Raw genomic sequence first — 16522 nt, 5'->3', positions numbered from 1 at the left:
GATCTATTTCCTATTATGTCTAATAACCACAGTTGACATTTATTAAGTGTTTACTCAACAGTCACTTTGCTTAGTGCTTTATATGCATTCTCTCATAAAATCGCCATGACAACCTTATAAGGTAGATACCATTGTTACACATTTGCAGATGGAGAAACTGAGGCTGAAAGTGATTAAATTGTGAAAATGCATTTTGAAGTCATGAGAAGGGGACGACAGAGGATGAGATGGCTGGATGGCATCACCGACTCGATGGACATGAGTTTGAGTAAACTCCAGGAGTTGGTGATGGACAGGGAGGCCTGGTGTGCTGAGAATCATGGGGTCGCAAAGAGTCGGACACAACTGAGCGACTGAACTGAACTGAACTGATGTTGACTCAGAACCCAGACTCTTAGCCGCAATGCTATACCCATTGGCATACTGTTGGGCACAAAGAAGAAAGTATCAGCACTCAGAGAAAAATGTAAAAAACGTGGAAACCCACATGCAGAAAAGGTAGCAGAGATCTACTGTACATGTACTTATCCTCCATTTAGTGTCTAAATCCTGTATGCTTCAAACAGCCATGAGAAACTTAAGGAACCATTCCCTATTCTCTTTTTATCCCAAGAAGATCCTGACTGCATCAATGGGTATTCAAAGCAAATTGAAAAGAATATATGCTTTATGTGTTTTAATGTTTACTTTTAGAAACTGTGGAGCAAGAAATTTAAAATTCTAAGAGTACAAAGACTAAAAGCTATAAAGATCACCACGCTAAACAAAATGTACTTATTTGACATCTTTACACAGACTCATCAAAAGAAGGATGGCTTCTCTGAGAACACCAATGAGGGCTGTGGGGTTCTAAGACATAATATCAACCTTCCTTCAATTGTATGTACAATTAGGCACATTCTATGATTAACTAGGGCTTTCCTGGTGGTTCAGACTGTAAAGAATCTACCTGCAATGCGGGAGACCTGGGTTCGGTCCCTGAGTTGGGATGATCCCCTGGAGGAGGGCATGGCAACTCGCTCCAGTATTCTTGCCTGGAGAATCCCCGTGGACAGAGGAGCCTGGCCAGTTACAGTTCATGGCATCACAGAGTCGGACACAACTGAGCAACTAAGCGTATCACAGCACAGCACATGATTAACTAACTACACTCAGTGGAAATAAGAAGAGCTGATCATCAGGTCAGGAAAGGAAAACTGCCATATTCCTGAAACAGCAGCTCTAAGAGGGGGAGTCCGAGACACCAAGATGGAGCTGTTGTCACCCACCCATGTTTTCTGAAAGTGACATCTTGAGTTCATTACTATGAGATGTCATGACATAGTATGGGGCTAGCATTTTTCTAATTTATATCTTGCTTATTATTTTCATAAACAGAAACCATTTCACTGCCCTCATTTATGCAGGAATCTGCTTGTGAAGCTGTACTCACCCCTAATATGTTGGTTATAGCTTCTGTTTATAAAACTAAATTGAAACATATGTTGTACAAATAACTTTGGGGAAAAAAGAATTCCTGGCTCTTTCAAAATAATCATAATCAAGATTTCACTGGTCAACTACTGTCTCAACAGTTATTATACCTAACAGACATAGTCTTGAGAACACCAACATTCTGACTAAACGGTGTGTGAACTGGAGCCTTTTCTCTAGAAAGCTGGAGGCTAGGGGGACAGGAGAGCAGGTGGGGAGTTGCAATACAGACAGGATCCTCATTAGAAGCACAGAATATTTCCTGGCTTCCACTACCTTCTCTCCTCACCATTTTTAGAGAAAGAACCTGGAGTCGGGGGTTTCCCCTATTACTCTAACAATGTGTTCTTAATGAGTTTGATAAGAAGCTAAACTTATTTATATAAGCATCAGTTTCTGCAACTGTTTTACAAATTGTACCAAACCACATCCTCAGACATCTGAGTTGTGATTTTACGCACACCTACTGATACAAACCTTGTGCCAGACTGTTCAGGAGCCCAACAAAACAAGTTGAAACAATAGTGAGTTTTCCTTAAGCACATATGGAACAAATATGAACACCATTTACCACATCCTCAGTATGTCTCCAAGACTTAACAAAAAGGTAGATAAAGCTTTTAAATAGGAGTTCATACAGCTCTTTGTAAAGGATAGAAAACATAGATTTGAAATGAAAGCTAATATAGTAGACATCTGTGATACTACTTGGCTGACACCTTCTCTTCTCCTGGGAAGCCCCTTTCTCATCTAGTCCCCATGCCTAGACCCCAATCCTTACAGTACCTGGCAGAGATACCAGTTCCAAACCCCTGGGAAGAGCTGATGGGTCCCTAGAAGAGTGACCTAGTCCTTTTGTAGAGGTAAAAGAAACTGTCAGTAGCCATGTTCCCCATCCACAAAAGAGGCCAGGCCATTGTGAGAGAACAAAGCCCTCACCCTAGAGAAGGCAAAAGGAGAAGAGGGCAGCAGAGGATGAGACAGTTGGATGGCATCACCAACTCAACGGACATGAACTTGGGCAAACTCTGGGAGACAGTGAGGGACAGGGAGACTTGGCGTGCTGCAGTCCATGGGTCGGACATGGACTTTGTGACTGAACAGTAGCAATGACAACCAAGAGAAGCAGAGCTGAGAGAGAAGAGTCTTGGCAGGACGCACACCCATGTGCTTGGTCCAGCTGTGTCCTGCTCCTCCTGTTGTTTGCCTTCAACCTTTTTCCGACTTTGGAAAGTCAATAAATTGCCTACGTGCTTCAGCTGGTTTGAGGTAGCTTTCCTTCATGTACAACCAACATTTTCTCTTGTAAATGATTAAACTGACTCATACAGATGATAACCACAGCAAATGGAAATTTACAGAATTAAGTGCTAAAAAGAAACTTTCATCCCCGGGTTATCTAAATGCTTGTCGCATACTATTAAATGCCAGGCTCTAATCAGAACCTGGAAAGGGCTTTTAACACTGAGAGGCACGGCAAGTCTCTGCAAGTGCCAGAAGAAAGCTTTACTGGAGCAATCTGCCTCAGCACCAGGCTGGGGCTGCAACGAGGCTATTTCCCTACACTTAATGCTTCTCATCCGGGAAGATCTGAAACGGCAGAGTAACCCACCCCAACCCTTGGATGGAACATCCTGCCCTCGCTGTTCTGTAGCCTCCCTAACCTCAACCAATGAAGGAAAATGTATCAGAGGAGCCAACGCTAATGGCTATCAAACCATAATGGCTGGCTATTTGAACACATACACTCCTTTGCAAGTTTATCACACAACTTAACAACTGGCACAAAAATGGTGATCTTTTAGCTACAGAAATAAAAATAAAAATTGCTAAGAGTTTGCACGTGTTTGTATTTTTTCAGCAAGACATGCTAAATGTGGGCATTACAGGAAGCAACAGGTTCTCATGGCTTTGGCAAAAGTGTATGAAAGTAGCTGAGCACAGAACCAGGCATGAAGAAGGGTCTCGTTAAACGCTGTTTCATTTCTCTTATTCCTTCCTCCCTGACTCCGGGTCTGAGATCATATCCATTACCATGCTATTCTTCCTACTGTTAAAGCTCCACCCTTTCCTCTCCTTGTTAGGTGGCTTTGAGTTATGGGGCTTAAGAGATTCTTCCTGGGAGGTTCTGTGAGTGAGGACAGAAGGGAAAGGCACCCTAGAAGCGCATAACACCTTTGCACCCACCCACCCAGCCAGTCTCTTACACAAACTGTTTGGTGCCCATGGCAACTAGGCAATTGGTTACTTCCACGTGATTTCAGCCACCTGATACCGCACCCTCATTAGTTGGCAACGATCAAAAACCACAGGTGCTAGAACAGAAAATGGAACCTACTGGACACTCTCTCCTTAAAGTATTATAATGAGATCTTCTGGTTTGCATATTGATGTTATCTTCAGAAACTAAAGGGCAGCTAGGAGCTCTGAAAAAATCTAGTGACTTGGAGCCCTATCCCTCTGGAACTGGCTGGATGAATGATTTCAGAGTGGAAAAGAGCTCCGAGGAGTATATACTGCATCTTTCTCTCAGACTCAAAAGTGCCCCCTGGCATTCCAGCCTCTACAAGATATCTTTCCAACCTCATTTCCACACTACGTCACTGACACACCCTAACTACAGCAGCTGCCCACACTCCATCCTGCCACTCAATCCTGAATGCCTTCTTCTAATCCTGCATCCCTCAACCCCAAATCTCCCAATTCTATCTGCTCTCTAAAGTCACTGCCATGTCCTCTCACAAGACTTCCTGGTCCTGCCCTCTGATGTAATGGCTTCTCCACTGGGATCCTACAGATGTTTAGCTACACCCTTCATATGATAACATTTGATTGTTTTGTCTGTGTTTTAAAGTTACTTACATGTGTGCTCTTATCATGTATCTGGGTACGTTCCTTAAGGGCAATGTTGCACTCACTGTTGTATTCCCAGTGCCTAGTATGGTGCCTACCACAAAAATAGGCACCCAGTAAATATTTGATGAACAAATGTATGAATATGTATATGAAAAAAAATGACTACATATGCTTGCCAGGAAACTACTGATCCAAAAATGGGTTCCACAAGCAGACTTCCCTTGCAGAAATAGCAGAGGTCTATGCTTCTTGTTAAATTGACCTTCCAATATAAATCAGTAAGTGTAACTTTGGGCAGAATGAGCCATTATCCTTGGATTCAGGTCATCCTCTAGAATAATAGGAAAATTCAAGTTCTAACACTTGACTGAGAGAGCAAACCCTACAAGAAAAAAAGGCAAGAGCAATCTTTTTGCCATTTCTAATCAACTTCCAAATAACACACCATGTGCTATCACTAAGTCAGTACTCATTTATGATTTACCTACTATGTGCAAGACATTTGGATGGAAACAATAAAGGAAAAACTGGCAAGAATACATCTCCCAACTTCATATGTAAAAACATGAAGATGAGAAGCTTTTTTTTTCCTTCCTTCCTCAATAAGAGATCCAGTAAGATAGGATATGATTAATCATTATAAGGTAAGGCTGAAAAACTCATCAGTTCTTCTATGTGTTAAGAGTGAATTCATCAGACTTTTTCTGACATTAGACTTTTATAAGGAGATAAAGCAGGAGAGTAATGAGCATCCTAAATGAAAAAATGCAAAACTTTTACCAGTAGTAAAAGACAGGAAAAAGAGCTCTGACTTTCCCAGCCTGCAAGATGCTAAACAGCAAATCCTGGTGTTTTCCCAGGAAAACAGTTCTACCACTTCGGTATTCCAGGTTATCTCGTTCAAAACGCCTAGAGACTGAGAACCAGTACCAGATCCCAAATGCAGGTGTGGCATTACCTTCCCGAAGAGCCAGCAGCTGAAGCCTATTTGGGTGGAGCCTCACTAATTAGACCAACAGCATCAGCTTCACCTTGGGGACACTTATAACAAAGGCCTAGATGATCTCTAGAACATTAAAGTCTGAGAAGTACTGACTTAGAGAACTGACACTTAAGGAAAAGAAAACAGGTTCAAAAATTGAGAGAGAACTGAAAAGCAATGGACTGAGATATTCATCCTGTGACTGAACAGGAGAACACAGAGGAACTGTGATGTTGCACAGGGCTGTGGAAGAATGTGGAAGGTATCTTAGACAAAGTTTAGGATTTAAAAATAAGTCTCTGTGGCATATTCTAAAAACTCAGAGTTAAATGGAGGAAAGAACTGTGGTAGAAGCTGAAAAGTACAATAAGATATTTCTCAAACATTCTTCTAATTGGCCACATCCATAAGTTATGGAGGAGCCAGAGAAAGGGGCCAGGTCAAGAGAGCTGGTATTGTGGCCACTATCCCCTTTGGGTCAACGATATTGGTAATGTGCCAAAGGTGAAAGGACACGAGTGAAGGGTAAATAAAATCAGAGAATGTTAAAAAAAAAAAAAAAACACAGACCCTTTAGAGATCTGGGCCAGGGGTTGTTACCCTGTGCTCTGGGAAAAACTTGGGATCAGGTGTACCTACGAGTTAGTGTCTTAAGAGCAACTGCGACTGTGTCTTGTATACTGGGCAGTGGGAGAAAGATTTCACTTGTAAGAAGGTTTCTATTATATTAAAAATAAAGTTTGTAGCCACTGATCCCAACACCCACACTTCGTAGATTTATAGATGGAGAAACTGAGATAAGGGAAGTGATTTGTCTGATGTGCAGAGTTGATTAGTCACAGGGTTGAAACCAAAACTCATGACTGCTGACTCTTGCATCAATGCTTCTTTTCACTACATCAATCTACTATATCCAAATCTGCTTCCAAAACTGTGCCACTTACTAAATGAGGTCTGTGTGAATCAAAAAGAAAATGTTAAGACCCCAAAAGAGGAGGAAGTTACGAAGAGTGGAAATTTTCATATGAAGAACATATTATTATACCAAAAAGTTCCCAAAATGAAAAACTCAATGTTGTACTTAGCATAACTATTGAGTAGGTGGCTTTGTTATTTAGAACTTGACTAATTATAGAAGTGCTGATGACTAGATTTAGATCAACTAAAATTTGAGTTAGACTTTATCACTGGCTTGGGTTAGTGAAGAATACTTCATTTCTAAGCTAATAACAGGTTGAAGATAGACCAATTGATGAACATTTGCAGTTTTGTGCTTATGAAGAGAAATTGTGACATTTCACGATGCATAAATGATGATGAAAGTACTGAAGCATCCAAGCAAGTTGCAGTTCTCCAGGGAAGCTATTAACAGCTTAACATTTCTGGTTCACATTGGAATGTGGATTAAACTTACTAAAAAAAAGTTTATATTAATATCAAATAAGCATGAAAGAATGTAATTAAGCAGATTAGGTTGAACCCTTTAAGTTCCAGGTTCTCTTGGGTATGTTAATTATAGAATCAAATGTTGGTTAAGTGTACAAGAAAACCTGCACAATAATCCAAAACAGGTTTCATGAACTATGTTAAAAAACAAACAAGCAAACTATTAAAAAAAAAAATACAAGAGCAGACAGAACACCTTCCAAATGCCTCAGCAAACTAAACAGGGTTTCTCCCCAAGATAAACCATGACTGGACCTACTATAGCCTATGCACCATGGGCAAAATATATTGCAGATTTCTTTTATTTTCTTCTGCCTTCAATTAATTCCATTCTCCTTCTATACTGATTATACCTTTGATGCTGACCTCAAGACTCATTCATTCATTCGCCCCTATAAACATGTTATTAATGCCCTACTATGTGTGAGGTACTACCCAGAAGGTGGTAGGAACACACACCCTCAAAATCTTCACAGACAAGTAGGAAAACTAAATAAACAATAAAAAAATAACAACCAACCATTTGATTAAAACTGTTAGAATAAAGGTATATTATAATACAGGTGTGAACCTCTGACAGAAAAAAGGAGAGGTGTTAAGGAAAGGGCAAAACTGGATGTCACATGAAGCTTTTTCATGAGATAATGTTGAGCTTCCCAGGTGACTCAGTGGTAAAGAATCCCCCTGTCAAGCAGGAGACGGGGGTTCGATCCCTATGTCAGGAAGATCCTCTGGATAAGGAAACTGCCACCCACTCCAGTATTCTTGCCTGGGAGATCCCACAGACAGGGAAGCCTAGCCGACTACAGTTGCAAAAGAGTCAGACATGACTTACTGACTAAACAACATCAAGGAGATAATGCTTTTAGTTGGAAGGAATCACAGTGCTCTGAAGGAATGGAAAGTACAAGGAAGTGAAAGAAAAAAGAAGAGCACGTGGAAAGATATGGGGGTACAGAGGCATATGGCACACCCAGGGTAGGGTTCAGAAAGGCTGAAGCAATGGACACTAGTGAGGAGGGGTGACAGATGAAGCTGAACAAGTCTATATATAAATATGTGGCTGCACCAGGTTTTAGTTGCAGCATGTGGGATCTTTAGTTGTGTCATGTGAGATCTAGTTCCCTGACCAGGGATGGAACCTGGGCCCCCTGCATTGGGACTGTGGAGTCTTAGCCACTGGACCACTGGCCCACAGGAAAGTCCCGGGACAAGTTTAAGGGCCTGACCATAAGCAACTTCAATGCATTTCAGCCAAGGAGTTGGTTTTTTTTTTTTAAATAACTTTATTGCCCAGGATATTTTTTTTCCTTGTGTCATGTTTTGTCTGTTTTATTTGTTTTTGTTTTCTTTTTTCATAACTATAAATTCAAGTTTAGGGAAGCTTGCCTTTGTCTTGAGAAACAAAACAACAAAGCTTTCATATTATTTGCAACCTGGTCCAGTTTGAAGAGACAGGTAGGAGTTATCTTGCAAGAGTAAGATTTATACCATGAAGGGTACAGTTCTAGGTCTGGTGGTACTGAACGGAGACAATGGCATTCTTGACAAAATTACCATCTGCTGGTGGCATCTGTGGAAAAGAAGCCCTTGCAAATTTCTAAACAAGAGTAAACTCTTATTAGAAAATTCTAAAGTGTTTTACAGGCCAAAAAGGGAATGAGCTTAATAAAATGCCTCAACAGAGTTGGAATAAAATACTGGATTTGAGAATTACTGGAACTTGGATATGTTAAAAGAGGGTGGAGGTTGGGTCATGCTTACAATGGTCTCAAGTTCAAATGAATTACTGTGACAAGACACCACTTCACAAGTCACATGCTGGCCTGGGGGCTCCTCTCTTCCCTCAGTAGGTGCTGGCAGAAGGTGTGCTCAGTCCTTTTCCAATGTAGATGCCTAGCCCCAAAGCCAAAACATGGGAGAGAAAGAGAGATGGAATGAACACCTTAAGAAATTCTGCAGAGAAGATCCCCCCTTTCTTCATGGCTCTACTTTAACTCATGCTTAAGGAACCGGAATGTTTAGGGTGCCTGAAGTGGAACTCCTTGGGTAGAATGTTTTCAGGTCTACTGGACCAGTCGGACACCCAGTCTACACTTTTCTTCAGAGCATCCACTTCTTTCTCTCCTTCTGCAACTTCTTCTGACTGAGAGCTATGGTCCTTGCTGGTGTGCATTTCCACATCAAACAATGACCTGCCCATCTTCTTGGGGAGAAGGGCTGTTGCAATGAAAACTGCCTCTGGAACTGCTCTGTCTGGATTCATGCTGTGCATCCAAAAGAATCTTTTCCATGTCCCCACTGTGACGAGGAGGATACGTGCTCCAGCCCCCCATTCTTCCCATGGCCATTATCATTGCCATTGCTGCTATTCATGGGGAGCGCCACCCAGGAACTGTTGAGGCTGGCAGGCAGTGGCAGAGACTGTTCACTTTTCTCACAGTTGTTGTGCAGGGGCAGTGGCTGTTCTACTAAATGAGATGACATTGTCAAGCAGCTGGAAGAGCTGCAGCCCCGAAGGAAGGACCTTCTCCAGTTCTCAGGCAGCAACACAACCAAGGAGTTTGTTTTTTTAAGGGCAAGGCAATAATGTATTACAAACAAAGTAATGATGTGATCAGACTGCTCTACAAAGAATATTCTAGCAGCTTGCAGGGCAAGAATAAATGTAGGCAGGGGGAGCTCTACAGTGGGCCAGAGCAGAACAAGAAGGATGTCCCCAAAGAAAGGCAATTTGGTGCAGGATGTCTGAGCCCAGGCGGAGGGCAGAAGGTACCCACATGATGGAGGGACAGCAGAAATTCTGGAACATATGTAACCAATTGGTTACATATTGGTTACATATATAACCAATGTAATATAGCTATAATATATTGTAGATAATGGGAAGTATATCCAAAATATATTATGGATAATGGAATTTATCGCTTTCAAAGAAGAAAGATACAAATATGTATAAACAAATTCAGCATATTAAATTGGAAATGGAGGTATCAGTATGAACATGGCTGGTTAATACACACAGATTAGATATAGAAATAATACTGAGCATCAAAAAAAAACAACGATGCTAACTGACTATATAGTCCATTAACTCAAACAGGCAATCATGGGTCCATACTGTTGTAAAGAAAGTTAGATGAAAAACATATTTGTATAGTTTCAAAGGACCACCCCACAAAATACTTACTGATTACATTTTTTAAAAAAGCAACTCTGCTGTAGAGAGCCTTACAGACACCAATTTAAACAAGTCATCAAAGTGATCATATCAATCAGTAAGATCAGATGTGCCACCTGAGGTGCAGTGAGCACCTGAGGTGCAGCACCACTTCCATGCTATTCCTGCCACAGATGCATACATGGAATCCAATCATGGCGGAACATCGGATAACCCATATTCAAACATTTTAAAAAACTGATCTATAATCTTCAAGAAGGTTGTGAATGGCAAGGGAAAACTGAGGAGCTATTAGAAATTGAAGAGCCATAACAAAAGAATAGAATCCATGATTCTAAATGGAATTCTTCTCTCCATTAGGAAATCAGTGGGACAAATGGCAAAATTTGAATAAGGTCTTACATTTGGATGGTAGTACTACAACAATGTTAATTTCCCGATTTTTATATCTATACTAGAATTGTGTAGGAAAGTGTACTTATTTATAAGAAATATGCTACAGTATATGAAGGTCAAGGGCATCACACTGCAACTTACTCTCAAATGGTTAAAAAAAATGCTTTGTACGTTCTTACATTTCTAGTATGAATTTGATATTGTTCCAAATATAAAAAAGGAAAGAATTAATAGATGATAAAAATCCAGACCAGACCATACAAAGATACGATACTGTTCTCTTAGGAAGAAAAAGGAGGAGAGGAGTTGGAATCTTAAATTAGAAACCCAAAGTACATGTTTATGCTCAACTGCATAATAAAATATATATAATTCTCAAATCACAACACAGTTAAATAATTTCTCCAAATACTGCCATTTTCCCCCAAATTAAGGAATTTCACCAGGTTTGGTTATAATTATCTACCAGGAATGGCTGACCTCCACCTGATCCTGGAGTCAAGATCTGACACATAAAGTAGTCCCAGTTTCTTACAGAAAATAGTTTAATAAGGCTGATTTCTGTCTGGGTACCACACATCATACCTAAACTTACACTGTCAACAACCTTCAAGATAGATATTGTCATCTCTATTTTGCAGATCTAAAAATTTCTCCAAGAGATTAAGCAAAATCTCCAAAATCTTCTACTAATAAATGGAGCATCAGAAAATAAATCCAGATTCTCTCACTCATAGCCCATGCTTTTTCCACTATAATCCAGGAGCCTGCTACGTGCAAGGCATCATGTGATTCACCATGGGAGAGACAAGAGTAATAAGACATGTTCTCACGGAACTAACCACTTCTGCTTTCTCCCCTTTATGTCACAGTCAGAATCGTCTTCCTCTTGCCTCCGGCTATGACTCTCCCACATCTCAGCTTTTATCAGTGGGTGAATTCAGGAACACGGTTTTCTTTACCTTTTCTGTCATTGAAGAGATGAGACAGCAATTCTAAAGATGTATAAATGTGCCTTAGAATATAAAGACCAAAAAAATGAGCACTTAACATACTGTGTTAAATGAGGCTTCTGAGTATACAATGACCACTTAACCAGCTAAAAACGGAAAGAACAAAAGGAGTATAAAGAAAATAGTATTACTTCTAAATAATGTTATACTAGATAAGAAAAAAGCCAAAGACCAACCCAGGAAATGTCAGGAGTTCTGGACAAGTGAACTGCTTCCTTCCAAACTTATGTTGTTTCACTTGGCAGAAGAGGTCACCTAAGAAGCACTCAGAGGGACTTCGCTGATGGTCCAGAGGGTAAGATGCTGGTCGCTCATTACAGGGAGCTCAGGTTCAATTCCTGGTCAAGGAACTAGATACCACATGTATGCCGTAACAAAGAAGTTTGCATGCCCAGCAACTAAGAAGCCCCCATGTTGCAATGAAGATCCCACAAGCTGGAACTAAGACCAGTACAGCCAAAATAAATAAATAAATATTAAGGAAAAAAAAAGAAGGAGCTCTCAGAAATCAGAGTCAAGCTCCTGACTAGAGCAATGGTGCTCTCGCTTGGACTGTCATTCTCTGAGGAAGTAATGGGACATTGAATTCCTCATTTATCTCTGTGAAGATTATGGTATTCCGCTCATTTTGAAAGTGAAGTCACTCAGTTGTGTCCAACTCTTTGCGACCCCGTGGACTGTAGACCACCAGGCTCCTCTGTCCATGAGATTCTCCAGGCAAGAATACTGGAGTGGGTTGCCATTTCCTTTGCTCATTTTAGTGATGGTTAAAAAGAAACTGACTGCTACATAAAAGAAGAGGGAGGACAATGAGATGCCAATTTACTCCATCAATTATGAATTCCCTCCACCAAGCTCATAATACAAAATGTGAAATGTTTAATATCATTTCTGTAATCTTTATTTATCCATATAAAACACTGGATATAGGTCTTGGCAAAATTTTAAGAAGCTTATATGTATCAGTAGATTTCCCCATAAAACAAATTTCTAAAATTCAAGATAACATGTAAGTAATCATATACTTACTTTCAAAGTTTTATGGAGAAAAAAATAAAAGGGAATCCTCCCTATAAAACAATAGGAAACTATAGGCCTGTTTATATATTATTCAAATCAGCATAATTTAGAAATGATTTTAATAGGGGAATATGTAAGAAGACTCAATGCTATTATGTTTCTCATCATTAGTATTATGTCAGGCAAGTCCGTGGCTTTGGTTTACCTCCAATGGTCTCCGTTACAAACACCAACTGAGTCTATTCCTGGAATTGCTCTTAACCTCCCCTAGTATTTCATCCTTTCACACACAATAATGCACAGGGGGCAGTGGTAATATGTGAAATAAGCTCAAAGTTCCCAAAGTGGAAGACATTGTTTTCTTGCATCCTACCTACTGTAACTGAACACTGGGAATTTACTGGAATTGAGGATTTATTATGAGTCAGATGGCTGACAGTCTTTCCAACCAAAACATCTGCTCTACAAAGGCACAACTGCTACAATCCATTTCCTCTTGGATCTGGAGAATGACCAAGTTGTAGCTTAGCCCTTTCCTTAAAGACACAGGGATTTGAAATGAGAAATGAAATCAAAGCAGATCTCTATGTCACCTTCCAACCTCCACTACTATCTTTGATGGCATTAAAATGTAATAAAATATGAGAATTTACATAATTTTTGAACATTAAAACACTGCAATAAGAGTGGAATAACCAAGGACTTTATCAGATTACTTCAGTTCTTTCTTTGGTACTTGAAGAAAGAGGGGACACACACTGACTCCAGTAGGGAGAGGGTCTCATTATTTACTCAACAAATACTTACTGCTGATCATTTCTATGTGTCAGGCACTGTCCTAGGAACAAGTGGGGAACAGGCTAGGTAATGGCCACCTCTTGGAGCTTACCTTTCCACAGGGGAAAACAAACAACAAGTAAGCCTATTCATAAATACTCTTCAAAGCACTACAGGTTTCCAACTGTCTATTTGATACCATTGGCACTAAGATTTTTTCCCAGCAACTATAAGCAATAAGATAGTTTTCAGGAACCATATTCTAGAGCAGTGGTTCCAACCCTGGTCCTTATTTAAAAGCACATTATTGGACCCTACCCCTGGCCATGATGATTCAGTATACGTATCTGGGCCAAGGAAATGTGGGTTTTTTTTTCAACTTATCAAGAGCTTGAACCGCTCATCAGGTTTGGGGTCTACTGCTCTAGAATACTAACTTCCAAACATTTAAAAGCATTAAGTTAAAAATGTCAATTTAAAATATTTGGTTTCCAGACATAAACCCACACACCTATAGTCAATTAACCTTTGAAAAAGGAGGCAAGAATACACAGTGGGAAAAAGACAGTCTCTTCAGCAAGTGATGCTGGGAAAGCTGGACAGCCACAGGTAAATCAAGTTAGAACACACCCTCTCATCACACACAAAATAAACTCAAAATAGTTTAAAGACTTAAACATAAGATGTGACACCATAAAATTCCTATAAGAGAACATAAGCAAAACATTCTCTGACATAAATCATACCAATGTTTTCTTAGGTCAGTCTTCCAAGGCAATAGAAATAAAACCAAAAATAAACAAATTGAACCTAGTCAAATTTATAAGCTTTTGCACAGCAAATAAAACCAGAAACAAAATGAAAGACAACCTACAGAATGGAAGAAAACATTTGCAAATGATGTGACCAACAAGGGCTTAATTTCTAAAATTTACAAACAGCTCATACAATTCAACAGCAAAAAACAAATAACCCAATCAAAACATGGGCAGAAGACCTAAAGACACAGTTCTCCAAAGAAGAAATACAGATGGTCAGTAGGCATGTGAAAAGATGCTCAACGCTGCTAATTACTTGAGAGATGCAAATCAAAACTACAATGAGGTACCACCTCACAGAGGTCAAAATGGACATCATTAATGAGTCAACAAATGACAAATGCTGGAAAGGGCATGAAGAAAAGGGAACCCTCCCATAATGCTGGTTGGAATGTAAGTTGGTGCAGCTACTATGGAAAATAGTATGAAGGTTCCTCAGAAAACTAAAAATAGAATTGCCATATGATTCAACAATTTCACTCCTGGGCATATATCCAGACAAAACTTTAATTTAAAAAGATATATGAAAAAAAAAAAAAGATATATGCACCCCCAGGTTCATAGCAGCACTATTCACAATAGCCAATACATGGAAACAACCTAAATGCCCATTTACAAACGAATGGCTGAAGATGTGGTACGTATATACAATGGAATATTACTCAGCCATAAGAAAGAATGAAATAATGCCATTTGCAGTAACATGGTTGCAACCAGAGATTATCATACTAAGAGAAATAAATCAGAAAGAGAAAGACAAATATCAAAAGATGTCACTTATATGTGGGATCTAAAATATGATACAAAGGAACTTATCTACAAAAAAGAAACAGACTCACAGACATAGAGAGCAGACTTGTGGCTCCCAAGCTGGGGGTGTGGTGGGTGGGAGGCATAGACTGGGAGTTTGCAATCAGCAGATACAAACTATTACATATAGAATAGATTAAAAACAATATATAGAATGGATAACCTGTATAGCCCAGGGAACTATATTCAATATCCTGTGATAAACCACAATGAAAAAGATTATGAAAAAGAGATGTGTATGTATGTATATATGTGTATGTGTGTTAGTTGCTCAGTTGTGTCCAACTCTTTGCAACCCCACAGACTGTAGCCCACCAGACTCTGTCCATAGAATTTTTCAGGCAAGAATACTGGACTAGGAAGACATTCCCTTCTCCAGGGGAATCTTCCCAACCCAGGGATCAAACCTGGGCCTTCTGCATTGCAGATAAGATTCTTAACTGTCTGAGCTACCAAGGAAACCTCTGTGTATGTATAAACTATCACTTTGCAGTACAGCAGTAGTTAACACAACATTGTAATCTATACTTCCATAAAATTTTTTTTTTAAAGTTTGGGCTGAAGATCAAAGATCTTAAGATCAACGTATCTTCTATGTATTTACTGATAAGCAATATACATGGACTGCTATGCTAATACATTATAAATATCATAAAACATGCACAAACAGTAGAAATTCTAGGAAGGTGAGACAAAAATAAATATAAACAAATATTTTCTCCCAACCCGGCTGGCTACCTGCACAGGCTGCAACTTACGAAGTGGGGCAAACCAAGAAGCCTACAGGTTCCTCACACACAAAGACTGGGAAGCAGGGCAACTGAAGGCAAAGCCCTTTCACTCACAGCCTGGGAAGACAGACTACCTCAGCCCTCACTCTGTAAACTTACACTTTCTCACTTATGGCACAGGGGAGAGAAGCAGGCAGAGGGCATTAGAACTGTAACCTCAGTAGCAGGAATTCAGGAGACCTTGCCTCACTCCACCTGCCAACACGTACCTGCCAGCTCTTGTTGACATACACTAAGTATGGAAAAACCACACTTGGAAAAACATATAAACTCCATTCTAGGTTCAGCAGCTGTAACCCTGTTGTGTCAGTCATTTGAATCATGTGTGAATGTGTCTGTGCATGTTAGATTCCTGACCATGTGATAAAGGTAGAAAGAGTACAGGCTTCCAGATTAGACAAGCTAGTGAGAATCAGGCTCTCCCCTGGTTGCTCGCTATGTCCACTTGGCTGAGTAAGTTATTTAAAACCTGGATAAGCCTCTGTTTCCTCAACTGTAAAATGTGAGTAGTTATATAAAACTACAGTATCAGTTACACCATGAATAAAGGGTGGCCATCACTGTGGCCACCATCATTGTCACTGTTATCCCAGATCACTTTGGAACACCTGGCCCACCTGTTTTCTGTTATCTGCACACACTGATCCTGGCCCGTGCACCTGCAAATGATACCTGTCAGTTGCCTTCTCTTTGTATAAACTCGTTGTTGGCAAATTCTGGCCTGTCTGTGCAGCATCAGTTTCTAGTTTGGTCCCTTCTAACCATGATAAACGAATGGCCCCACAACTGATGATGTTAAAGCCACTTCCTGCTTGGCTTGGCCAAGGGGCAGCCCCTTGACTTTGAATTCAGGGTTACACCTTCATGGACCAGCAGCCTTCATCTGCCCTTTCATCTGACAGCTCACTTCCTGGCTGTTTTCTCTCTGCGGCATTAAAAAAAAAACACAAAACCAGATA

General features: G+C 40.1%; 1 protein-coding gene and 1 pseudogene across 1 annotated transcript in view; both read right to left on the bottom strand.

The window, feature by feature from the left end:
- Positions 1–16522, bottom strand: part of BABAM2 (BRISC and BRCA1 A complex member 2) — a 393777-nt gene that overhangs the window by 191873 nt on the left and 185382 nt on the right. The gene's annotated exons all lie outside the window — the stretch shown is intronic.
- Positions 8511–9244, bottom strand: LOC136162766 (BCL2/adenovirus E1B 19 kDa protein-interacting protein 3-like pseudogene; annotated as a pseudogene).

The sequence above is a fragment of the Muntiacus reevesi genome, chromosome 3, assembly GCF_963930625.1.
Source record: "Muntiacus reevesi chromosome 3, mMunRee1.1, whole genome shotgun sequence".
In the NCBI taxonomy this organism is placed as follows: Eukaryota; Metazoa; Chordata; class Mammalia; order Artiodactyla; family Cervidae; genus Muntiacus; species Muntiacus reevesi.
The sequence above is the reverse complement of the archived record's forward strand: the minus strand, read 5'-3'. Positions and strand labels throughout refer to the sequence as shown.